Source organism: Astyanax mexicanus, chromosome 4 (genome assembly GCF_023375975.1).
Source record: "Astyanax mexicanus isolate ESR-SI-001 chromosome 4, AstMex3_surface, whole genome shotgun sequence".
NCBI classification, from domain to species: Eukaryota; Metazoa; Chordata; class Actinopteri; order Characiformes; family Acestrorhamphidae; genus Astyanax; species Astyanax mexicanus.
The window spans coordinates 12,415,966-12,429,487 of record NC_064411.1 but is presented as its reverse complement, the minus strand read 5'-3'; the positions used below and the strand labels follow the sequence as shown (position 1 = coordinate 12,429,487).

At 35.2% G+C, this 13,522-nt stretch overlaps 2 protein-coding genes across 2 annotated transcripts in view; both read left to right on the top strand.

The window, feature by feature from the left end:
* The window catches only part of LOC125801339 (zinc finger protein 239-like), a 176,953-nt gene that overhangs the window by 104,035 nt on the left and 59,396 nt on the right, over positions 1 to 13,522 (top strand). The window lies entirely within an intron of this gene.
* LOC125801396 (zinc finger protein 585A-like) overlaps positions 8,241 to 13,522 on the top strand; it is a 56,273-nt gene continuing 50,991 nt past the window's right edge. The window contains exon 1 of the mRNA XM_049478039.1: positions 8,241 to 8,442. The gene's annotated coding sequence lies outside the window, so the exon portion shown is untranslated. The remainder of the gene's footprint in view (positions 8,443 to 13,522) is intronic.

Genomic DNA, 13,522 nt, shown 5'->3' with positions numbered 1-13,522 from the left:
TGCCATTCGCTGGTTCAATTTGGCAGCAGACAGAGATGGAGGGCGCAAAAAACCTGCAAGCTCATAAAATCAATAATTCCTCTTAATTGTTAACCTTTGTCATAAATATTTCTGTTTATTTAAAATTAATCTCATTGAACCCATTTATTCTTAAAATACAATTAATTAGCTCACAATTATAACCTTAATAAACCTTCCATTTGCAATAAAATGTTAAAATTCACATGATGCTGCTTCACATAATTTTGTTTGCACACGTCATTATTCATTATTCTTTTTATGCCATAGAAGTGAATGGGCAGAAGAAACCATAAGGGCTAGAGGGCTGTCACTTGATCAAATGCACCGCTATATACACCGCTACTCAGGACATGAGTATGATCGCCGCATGGGGGTGCTATGGCAAAGCTAAACGCGTTAAGCCTTGTTAGCTAGATGATTCTTTTATTATATGATTCCTTGGTCCATGACTAATGAAAAAGATCAATAGAACCATGACGATCTGCCCACTTGGATTTGTGCTATTTAATATAATTGGCTAAACCTATTTTTGCTAACTCCTTCTAGGGGGGTTGAGCAATCGCCACATATTTGGTATTGAAATGTTCAGGGGAGTGTGAACCTCAATATGAAATTAGTAAACAATATGGCCACCTACACATTAGTCATTTTGAGGCAGAGGCAAATTTATTTTAACAGCTGTAACTTGTGAATGCATAACCTGACAATAATTCCACTTCACAAGTTTGATCAGAAAATGTTTTAGGTCACATTCCAGTTCTGGCAAATATAAAAGCCAAAAGGGGGCAGGGATAAACCTCATATAATTGTTTCTCAGCAACCATAAACCCAATCAAGCTGATATTTTGCCTGCTGCATCAAAGACCAATTCTATAAATGACCGTTTAAGGAAAATGTCATAATTGCCAGCACCATTACCCAATGAAGTTCATGTTTATTATTAAGCAGAAAATTTGCATAAATAAATATATGCAATAACAGTATGATCCTAAAAAACACGTTTTGAGCCGAACTTGCCTTAAAGGGCCTCTGTGCCCTCTACTGCTTTGTAGTGTAGTAATTTTCAGAAGTGCTAAATATGTGACAACATAGCTTTGAACATGGATCTTTCATGTATAGGTTGCTGCAACAGTGATTAATAGTTAGGTTTACAAAACTTATTGCCTCATTTAGTTTAGTTTGTTCATTATTTGCAAATAAGTTTTTGGATAACTCAATCTGGATACATAAAGTCTGATGCAAATCTGATGTATGGTAAGTTAAAGTTCAGCCTTTATTTTAAAAAAAGAAAATGCTTAACTTACAATACTGAATGTAATTTTGTTTTGTTTGTTTTTTAGGTGTAATCATTTACCCATCAAATCACCTAACAAGGTAATTAATTCTATTTTCCAGCAGTTCTGTAATTAATTTTGACTTTAAGTCTGTTGATACACGTTTGATTTGATATGTTTGCTCTTAATGTAGCATTTATCCACTTTCTTATTTTAATTGTTTGTTGTGCCACTGCACTAAAAACTTTAAGGGACACTGTAAGATTTTCTTGATTAATTTATATACATTTTTAAAGAAGTAAATTTACAACCATAAAAATTAGTGTTCCACTCCATTGAGCTGTAATATACAGAATAAAAGTCCTCTCATGTCTGATCTGGGCTCCACTGTGTTAAAACAAGGCTATGTAAGTATTTGCGTGCCCTGCTATCAGAACTTTCTCAGCCTCGTTTCAACACCGTGGAGGTCAGATCAGACATGAGAGGAATATTATTCAGTGTATTACACCTCAATGGAGTGAAACAGTGATTTTGAAGTTCAGAATAGCTTTTAAGTTTGTGTTTGGTTTTCTGTCTGCGCTTGCTGCATCTCCCCCTCGCAGGATCAGCCTGGATCCTAACAGTACTTGATGCACTGAGCAGTGACATTATACATAGAGTAGTTAAGGTAAGAAATATACATTTCTTTCCTTTTAAAACATTTGTGTTGTTACGTATAATAACAATTACATCAGGCGTTATCAGATCGAGGTTCAAATTATCAAATCAAATTGTTGGCGGGGACCATTTAAAAAATCACTGGATATTGGTGTCCGTGCTAACTCTATACCCTTGAGTAAAGTAACCAAGTACTAATACTTCATTACTTTTCATCCCTTTGCTTTATCTTAAATGATTGCCACCTTTTGAACTAAAATAATTCCTAATCAGTTGTCTATTCCTGACTAGAAAACTAAAAATAACAGTTTTAAATGTTTTGCTTTTTTTAAGCTGGAGAGAACTACTGCAGGATTTCTCCAGACTCACTGTAATTACACATCGTCACCATGACACACTAAATAGGACAGGGGTGTTTTTCCTGAAAGTGATCAATCTTAGCGAATAACAAACAAACTAATGCATGACGTGAGAAAAGAACGAGCCAGTTCTTCAAGTGTTTCCCATAGAGCTTTGCAAAAAGTTCAAAGAGCGTCTTTGTTGACTCCTCCCCTTTGCAATTCCTGTAAATCCTGTATTTCCTTGGGAATTCCATATAAGTGTGTGTATGGTGCAGTAACAACTGGGTTACAGAATGCACAGACTTGGAGTCTGCACACTTGCTAAGACCGTGACCATCACCAGTTGTCTGCAGGAAACCACCTGTAGCATAAAATCAGTGGGCAGTTAGGTGGTACATGGTGGAACTCTGTGGAACTGAGTTGACCTAGAGGCACACATATATACAGTGAGGAAAATGAACACCCTGCGACTTTGCAAGTTCTCTCACTTATAAATCATTGAGGGGTCTGAAATTTTCATCTTTGGAGCATGTCCACCGTGAGAGACATAATAAAAATCCGGAAATCACAATTTATTTAATTTACAACTTTCTCAGCAGGATTTGGTATCCGCAAAATGGTTCGAGGTCCTCAGCCCTCGCCTCCCCCAGCACAGAGGAAAACTACCAAGGGCGGTACTCTCATTATAGGAGATTCAATTGTTAGACATTTAAAAGTATCTAAGAGTAATGGCACAATTTCATGTCTTCCAGATGCTTGCATGCTGGTAGTCGGCAAGCGGCTCCCTGGGGCGCATTGCCAAAGCAGGAACCCCGGCACCATCGCCCTCCACGTGGGGATGAGCTTTCGGGAGCGACCGGCCCCGTTCCACAGAGACAGGCTTCTCTCTGTGAACATCGAGGCGGTGCTACGCTGAGACTGACTGTCTCTACCCAGTCACACCAGCCAAGTAGGTTTGTTTGCTGGTATTTCTGCTTGTACTATTTGTATGTCAATTCTTCATAATAGTGTAAATAAAACACGTTATCAAAATAGCTGGAAAATCTGTTTTAACAACTCCATTAGAATTAATACAAACTCGTCTGTCCTTCTGAGTTACAGCAACAACCACATTAAATCAGGGCTGTTAAATATAAGATCGCTGGCACCTAAATCAGTTACTGTAGATTAAATTATCATTGACAATGCACTCTCTATGAGACATGGGTTAAAACTGATGGATATTTAGCTCTAAATGAGTCCACTCCCCCAGGTTCTAGCTATTTCATCTACCCATGCAGGACTGGTCAGGGTGGTGGTGTAGTCGTCAGTTATAGGAATAAATCAAAATACAGAGTTTGAAGCTAAGTCATTTGAACTGTTTAACCTTATAGTCGCAGGCCCATCTACTGCCACCAAAACCCAACATTCATTCCTGCTGATAACTATGTACCGTCCTCCAGGACCATATGCAAAATTCACTAAGAAATTCAGTATATTTTTTAGCTGCAGTAGCTCTCAACTCTGACAGAGTTATCATTGTTGGTGACTTTAATATCTATTTTGAAAAGAAACAGGGCCCACTGAGAATAGCATTTAAATCAATTTTGGATGCATTAGCCTTCAATGAGAATGTAATGGGCCCACCTACTGATGTACTGACTCAACTTTTTTTTCATTTGGTGATCGTTTTGGCTATGTTGCAGCCAGGGGAATGCATTTTTGCAGAAAACCTGCTTTTTCATAAAATTTTTGAAATCTAATGTCTTTTACTCTCACGTCATTCATACTCTCTGGACGCATTTTGCACTCTCTGGACATGCTCATGGCAAAAATGTACACACACCTACAAACTGCTCTTAAATCATTATACATCAATATTGTTTTGCTTTTTTTTCATATATCAGGATTTTAACCATTTAAATAGCTGTTTAATAATTTTATACAGTAATTACAGTGAGATAAAAAAATGTGTTTTCAATGGAAGTCAATGGGGCATTTTTGGCCACGAAGGTGTTCAGAGGGAGTATTTGACACTACATAAAAAAATTCTACCAATGCCCCATACATCTAATATTTATTATATGAGAAATAGTACAACTTTTGTGGGGGTTTTTAATGAATAATTAATCATGAATGTAATTAAACTGTCAATTAAAGGGTTAAAATCCTGGAATGTATTAAATATTTGATCATTTTGATCAGGGCTGGATTTGATTAAGTGATTTATGAAAAAATAGCAAAAAAAAAATGTATATGAGTATTTTATTGCTGATTTTGTGCATGTACATTTTTGGCAACAAAGGTGTCCAGAGGGTGCAAAATTTAAATCTGGCACTACGTAAAAAAATAATAATGCAATCAAATCAATTTTGTTGCTAATCTTTTACATGTCCAAGACTCTAATAGTCACCAATGCCTCATTTGTCTGCTGTTTGTTTTGTGGAAAATAATTTTTGTGTTTTTTTTTTTTTGTTTTGTTTTTTTTGCCAAAATACAACAATAGTTAAAATATTTAAACTGTCATTTAAAGGGTTAAAATCCTGAAAATTATTTAATGTTTGGTAGTTTTGGGTAGAACGGAAGTTGATTAAGTGATTTTATGAAAAAAAAAGTTTATTTATGTAAAAAAAAAAATATATATTGATGTATAATGATTTAAGAGCATTTTTTAGGTGCTTGTACATTTTTACCACAAACGTGTCCAGAGGGTGCAAAATTCGAAGGGGGCTTGAGGGTTAACCTGAACATTTATCACCTGGCCGCTTTATTAGCAAAAACACAATTACAACTGCAACAACAAATGCATTTATCAAAAACCGCTGACTTATATTCTATTGTAAATAAAATACAATATAATTTTAAGTACGAGTTAACAAAGTTCTTAGCCTTACAAAGCTTTTGGGAAATGCACCCCAAAGCTATAAGTGCACTTTTTATTTATCTTTCTTTTAATTTTGGGTGCATAATTCCAGTAAAATGGTAATTATTTATTATGTGAAATGGTATAAATGAAAATTAGCTAGCCCCTATTAAATACAGCTGTGACATTTATATATCTTTTAGAAATTTGGTCAAATGAAAAACACTTGTCATTTTAGTACGCTATATTCATTTCTAGCCACTTCTTTTCTGCTGTTTCTGAAATAAAATATTTTCTTATTTTGTCTTTTCTATAGGCTGCACTGTAGTGGTGTTAAGTGTCCAAGAATGCTCTCATCAGTGGAGGCACAGCTGGCTGCAAAAAACGTCTGTGTCTGCATGTTTATATTATGTGAATTAAAAATGGTTTTATTATTAAAATAATTGTATTAATGCCTGTTGATTTATAAATTGTTTAATTGAAATCAAAATTTATTTAAGTAGCTTAATTAAGTATTGCATTTATAACTGATGGTATTTTATTTAATTAGCTTAAGTATTGCATTTATAAGTGATGGTATTTTATTTTAATTAGCTTAAGTATTGCATTTATAAGTGATGGTATTTTATTGAATTAGCTTAATTAATATTGCATTTATAAGTGATATTTTATATAATTAGCTTAATTAATATTGCATTTATAAGTGATGATATTTTATATAATTAGCTTAATTAAGTATTGCATTTATAAGTGATGGTATTTTATTTAATTAGCTTAATTAAGTATTGCATTTATAACTGATGGTACTTTCATTAATTAGCTTAATTAAGTATTGCATATATAAGTTATGGTATTTTATTTAATTAGCTTAATTAAGTATTGCTTTTATAATTATTGTATTTCATTTAGCTAACCTAATTAAGGATTGCATTTACAACTAATGTTTTTTTATTATATTATTTAAATATTGCATTTGTAATTTAATGTACTGTATTAAACTCTTTTAATTTATCAATGTAAAAAGAAGTCAAATAGCTTAGTGCTCTTTCTTTACTACTTTTATTTAGAAATATGTCATTATAATCATTAATAAGTAGGCTGGGGAACGTGAAAAGGCCGTGGCTTGGCCGTAGCTAATACGGAACTAATCCGGGGCTGATCCAGATCTGGTCCAGATCTGTAACGGACCTGTTCCAGCGAGTGTAACGGTAAGCGGATCCGGCGCGGATCCGGCCCATATTCGGTCTAAAGGAACACCTGAAACGCTTGGTCTGGACTGGTGCTGGCCCAGTATCTTTTTGACTCCGTAAAACGGATCCGTGACGGTTTTGGCCCGTTGTGCATCTGGACCCCGGCCCAGAACCGTTTTACGGATCCGGCGCGGAACTTGTGATAGACTCGGCCCGGATCCGGACAGAATGCTTTTTGCTATCTGGGGATAGTCAGAATTTAGTACAGTACTTTATGTTTGTAGTTTAAAGCAGTTTCTTAACCCTGATCACTGCCCCAAAATTGTGTTTTCCACCTGATCCAGCTGATCAGCTAATAAACAGTCATTTACTGAGTTTACTGAGTTTAATCATGTATATCCAGCAGTGCATTAGACACATCATACCACCACTTACTTTATTAAATGTCTTTAAAGCAGAGAAAGCTCTAGAATATGTAGAACAGTGTTAATATTCAGTAGAATATGTAAGAACAGGGTTCACAGTAAGGCCACATGTCCTGACGTTTATAATTAAAATCTATATGAAACGTAAAGTTACATTCTTTTACATAAAAGGACACCAATCTTTAGAAGAGCTCTTAATAGAAAAATAAAAGCGTAGGATTTTTTTTGTGTGGAGTGGAGAAAATGTAAATATACAACAGAATTGACATGCCAATACATGATTATAATAATAATAATAATAATAATAATAATAATAATAACCAAATCTGTTATATTATTTTAAATATTAGGTGATAACTGATCATTTTTGTCATATGTATATGTATATGCATAATTTTTTCTTACAACAGTAAATGTAATGTGAAGTAACATGTTTAGGTTGTAAAATCACCTTGTTAACTAATAAAAAACAAAATACAGAAAAAAAATATTATTTGTGATTAAAAGTAATTTCCACAAATGTTGTTCTAAGAAACTATAGGGTGGGCTTGGGTTCATATTGGCAAATGTGTCCCCCCCAATATCAAACCTGCTCCTACGCCCTTGTGCGTGTATATGAGTACGCAAGACTGGGTTGGTTTTTGATGGTCTAGTTATGTTTTTTTTTTTTGATAGTTTCTGTATTTCTTTCCTTATAATTTCTGTATTGATTGCTTTAGTTTCTGCAGTTTCTTTGTTTTGTTAGTTTTTTTTGGTGCTTTATTTATTTATTTGTTTGCATTGTTTTCTGGCTATGACTATCTGCATAATTTATTGTAGTAGCTAAGTTTTGTTTAATTTTGTAATTCTTTGTTTTTTGGGTTCAATTTAATTAGTTTATTTTCTTTTTTCATTGGTTTCAGTAACTTTGTGGGTTTTGTGTTTTTTTTTTTTGTTTTTTTTCCAATTAATACTCTGCCACACTTGAGTTTCTTTTCATCTAGTGTGTTTTGTTGAACAGTATTTTTGAAGTTACCAAAGAAAGAATACAAGCTAGTCCTCCCCATTATGGTTTGTTTGGTGTGGTGTGCAGTGTAGTGTTAAGCTGTGGGCTTTGTGGATCCTTTATTTTTGGTTTGCTTTATTCCATCCAAAACTGGTGTTCATGTGCTAAAGCCAAGTATTGTCAGTGTCAACCAATTCAGTGGAGATTCATTGTGGGTTTTATGTTTGTGTTTTGATGATTGTGAATAAAAGTATTTTTGATATCAAACTCTGCCTCTATAGACTGTTTTAACACAGTCGGGATCTGTGAAGGGGGAGGGCTTCACATTCCTTTTGGGTTTCTCCCACCTTTTAACGGGAGTGGCGTAGTCAGTATATAAGTGCATGGGTAAAAATGGCTAGAAGCCACCACTCGTAAGTATCACATTAAAAAAAAAAATTCTTTCCTATTTTAGTGAAATACTTTATTCTATATTTATACTATATTTCTTTCATTTTTGTAAAATGAAAGAAAAGCCCCATAGAAGTAGTTCTACGCTGTTTTAAATGAGAGTTTTAGCTGTTTAGCTCCATTCAGCGCGGTGATGGGGTGTAATGTGATATGGAGGGGGCGGAGCTCTACATAACCCGAGTGAGGCTGAGCTTCGGGCTCTGCAGTTCTTTCGCAGCGCCTGAGGAGGAAGAGCAGGATCAGCTGAACTACAGAAGGTATGGAGAAGTTTCTCTCTCTTTCTTTAACACGCTGTTCTACATGCACTCCTACACCAACACCACCTTCACCACCTTCAGCATGTGCAGCATTTACACCACCAGCACTGGATCTTCTCCTAGCTCTGCTCAGCAGTTATGTGTCGTTCGAGAACGATGCAGCTCTAAGAGTCGGCTCTTTGAAGTGAACGATTCCACAATGGGAGCGTTTTAGGATCCTATTTGGGATCCGTTTTTTTTTCCTTCAGTATGTCGCTGTCTCTCTGCCTCCCTGTCGTTGCGCTTGTGCTCTGCAAAGTGTCGCAGAGCCCACAGTATTTTTACAACGTCATTTTTTTGTCCTTCAGTGCCTCGCTGTCTCCACTCCACCTATGGAGCTAAATTAGTGCCAAAACTACGCAAATAAAGAAAACGCGCTTCTAGCGATTCCCCAGAGCATTAATTTACACTGATTAAGGTGTTTAATACATCTATAATAATCACCACTCTACCATTTTATATCTGATTTACACACGGTTTGATTTGTTACAAACAGCAGAGATGTAGTTATGATATAGGAAGCTGTTACACATTACAAATATGAGCTTTCATGCTGAAATATTTTATATTATGCTCTTTAAAAAAGAGAGAAAAAATATTAATCAGTGTTTAAATTAATTAATTAGAGATAGATAGATAGATAGATAGATAGATAGATAGATAGATAGATAGATAGATAGAGCCTGCCTCACTCATCCTGACAGAAAAAAAAAACCTAAAATATTAGCTTGTAAAATGACCCAGTGGTGTTATAGCAGAATAACACACCTAACGGTTAAAGTTAACTATATAACGAAAAGGATTAACCATTACAAACTGTGTGTACATTATCCTACCATTTAGGCTATAATAACAAATAACAACTAATAACAAATTCATGTTTTTAGGACATTCACGCTGTTGGTAGTATGTGATGTTTGGAATTGCTAGCTAGCTTGGCCAGGTCGCTAGCTTGGCTTGATAAGGTAAAGGTGGCTAAACTGTAACTTACCTTTAAAAATAATGTAATGTGCCCCTATATCCAGTTGCTGTATCCTTTTAACAAAACTGCTTTTGTTATTCAGTATTTTTCTACATTGTTCGTGACGCATTAAAAAAACATGGTGCATGCTCCACACAGTATTTTTATGTACAGATTTACAAATGTGTTAGCAATAGTAAAATGTTTGATGATGTGATTTTGTTTGGTGAGAATAATGTCATGATACAACCCAGCAAACATGCCCACACTGGGCCAATGAGGTTGGTGCGGTACCGCCCCCATATGGGCAGCCCAAATCGGACCAATGGGTATTTGCACATTGGGCCAACAGAGATTTGCAGAGCTCTAACACACATACACACACACACACACATGCCCTCAGCGGAAAACCAATTGTGGCCCCAAATTTTTAGAACTGTGCAATATTGAACAGAGAACACTTTTCAAGAAAGAAAATTTAAAGCTGTGCTATTGGCACTTTGACATTTTTTGCAACTGCCTGTAAAACAATTATATAAATAACACAATTTAAAGTGTACAGTAAATTAATAAATTTATTACAAAGTATCATGTATAAAATATAAACAACACACAACAGTATTTAAGTAAATTAAATCCCAAATTTATATTTTAGCATGTAGATAAACATGTACTGCATAAATATCTCCATTTGCAAAAACAGTATTTATAATAAACGGTATGATATAAATATCAAACATAATACAAAATAACAAAGAATTATACAACTTAAATAAAAAAAAAAATATATATATATATATATATATATATATATATATATATATATATAAACATCAATAAAAACAGCAAATCATATTCTTGAATAAATACTTAAATGCACTAGACTGATGTAGTAGATGAATAATAAACTGATACTATTATTGCTACTGGAACAAAGCCTCTGGGGTGGGTTTCCCGAAAACGAACAACCTTAGCGAATAACGAACGAACTAACGAATGACGTGAGTAAAGAACGAGCCAGTTCTGCGAGTGTTTCCCAAAGAGCTTCGCAACGTGAAAATTAACGAAGGAGGTTAAAGAGCGTCTTTGTTGAATCCTCCCCTGAAACAGCGCACTCAATCGATCCACAAATATCGATTATTATGCAGTATTTATTCAGTATTACACCCTAAAAATAAAAAAAAAAGTGTTGTAATTAGGGGTGTCACGATCTCGATATTTTATCGAAATCGAATCGAAATGAGGTCATGGTCTCGAGTATCGAAGTCAAAAAGAGGATCGACGATCCCTCCCGCGCGCGCTACGCAAATAGCGCAGCGCGCTACGCAAATGGCGCGCCACCAACACAGCGCATCATGAGCGCAGCCCCGCCCTCAGTTCTGCTGTGTGAGAGACAGCTGCCTTTCAACCACGGAGGAGAAACTGAAAACGGATTTATAGAAATATAGACAGGGCTCTCAAGTTTTGAGTGTGATCACTGTTTTTTATCTGTCCAACGGGGGAGGGGGGGCGGGGGTTGGGCGTGCAGGTTTTGTATCTGTATCTAACGGAGGGGTGGGTGCGCGCAGGTGAGAGCGTGTGAACTCGCTGAAATGCGTGTGTCAGTGTGACTTGAGAACACTGACTATAGATCACAGTGAGGTGGATTAAAAATCTTAAACTTATAATTGACTACACCTGTTGCTTTCCATTGAATTAAAAAAACATCTTTCTCTCAGATAAAGTAAACACAAGCGTGTTTCTGACTAAAATAAAAGCTTTTCAGGAGAGATATAAGTTATGTGTAAATATTTATAAGACAATACCTGACAAAATCTGTTTTAATGACGTTAATAAACATCACTGTGACAGCGCTAGTCACAGTTTCACCACATCACTTATCTAACCAGCCTGTACTGATTTCTGCCCCCCAATAATGCTTTCAATAACCTCTAATAGCCTTTAATAGTCTTCAGTAGCCTTTAAAAGACTTATCTGGCGGCCGTGGTGTGTCCACTAAACTCCGTAGTTATAAACATCCTGAGGTTAGCAGCGCGCTAACTGACCTGTTTATAATGTAATCCAAGCAGTGACTCCGTAACGCTGCTCTAAACTGCTGCTGTTAGCTGCTTGGGCTGAAAGATGAACTGTAGTGAGCTGTATTATCCGGTTAGTGGGGTTAAAACCTTTATTTGTTTACAGAAACAGTAAAAACGGACTGGCTGAGCCCTGTAGCCCGTGGCTGGGCTGTACTGAAGTAGTGACTGAGTGAAGAGAGCGGGGCTTGTGCTGCTGCTGCTAGTGGTTGGATGAAGAACTGCAGCTTCATGTAAGTGAGCAGTTTCACCAGCCATCCACACACAGCTCTGATAAACTGCTTGTTTTAATAGTGCACACTGTTGCTACCAAAAAAAGTCACTAGATGGCATTACCATATATATCTTAATAAATAATAATAATAATATTTATAATATTTATAATAATAAATATATTATTTAAATTTTATGAGGCATAAAATAATAACAAGAAAAAAAAACAAGAAAATCGAGAATCGAATCGAATCGTGACCCTCAAATCGAAAATGAAATCGAATCAAGGATTTAGAGAATCGTGACACCCCTAGTTGTAATCATCAATATTATACATATTTTGAAATTTAAATTACAAAAGGATGTACTTTGGCATTAATAAAATACTCCTACAGATACATATGGCTAAATAAATAAGTCATATGTTTCTATATAAATGTTTAATAAACATTAAACTTTTTTAAAAACTATTATTGTTAATACACATATATTATATTAATAGATATTGTACTAATATTATTAATAGTAATATTGATAATAATATTAATTTATTATTATTATAATTATTAATAATATAAAAATAATATAATAATATAAAAATAATTATTGTTCCGGTGTGTATATATATATATATTGTTGTAAAAAGAAAATGAAAGATGGGTTACCCCCATCCACCATCCGGGGTACAACTCCCCTACGTGTTCGTTTTGATGGAGAGAGTCGCAGACAGGTGGAGTGGAGTTGAAAGCAAATCAAGTATTTATTACAAAATACTGAATTCAGGAGAACCAGTACATACAAGACAGTTAGCAGCCATCAAATAGTAAAAGTTCTGACCCCCCTCTGATCTGACTCCATGTTTATACCCCAAATGACGTGAAACCTGCTGATGAGGCGTTGCTAAAATCATCTCATGTTAGTATGCATAATTTCACGTGTTAGTAATCCGTTTCACGTGTCTGACCGGACCACTAGTGCTTGGCCTTGACTGTGTCCAGCCAGAACTGAACATTGTGGCATTATCTGTGTGTGTGTGCGTCACTCCCCGCTTTGAAGAGCTGCAGGTTTAGGGAGGCACCCACACACAGAGAAGGCCGCTTTGGTCTAAGAGCTTCCTCTGTATCAATTTAGTTCATACAGAGTGTACCAGTTGATGATTGATGGCCGTTAGTTAGGATCAAAATGCCTTAAGCATGAGCTACACCAGTCACACAATGGATTTCTTATGTTATATGTTAATGTGTTAGTGGCGCGTGGTTAGTCCGCCATACAATAGATCCTATGTGTTAGTAAATGCCTTATGTATCATGTGGGTTAGTTTGTCATATAATAGAGTCTGTGTTAGTTACATGCCTGATCAAGCAATGTTTAACTATATGTGTAAATAATATATATTGTGAGTATTGGTTAATCTTCTATATAAATGTGTATAAAATACAATGTGAGGATTGGATAATCTTCTATATAAATGCATATAAAATACAAGGTTTCACACAATGATTATGTAATTATAGATGCTAAAGTTAAGTAATCATTATTGAAGGATATTTGTCAACACACCCAAGGTATAATAAACGTTAACTCTTCAATATACACACACACACACACACACACTGTAAAGCTCCAGCTCATCCTAAATCAACATCTCAGTTGGGTTTAGGTCAGGGGATTTTGAAGGCCATGCACCTCTTTGTTAACTAGATAATTCCATATGCGTCAATTAATTGTTTTCATAGTTTTAATATTAATCGACAATGTAAAAAAAAAAAATAATAAAAAATGAGACGTGTCA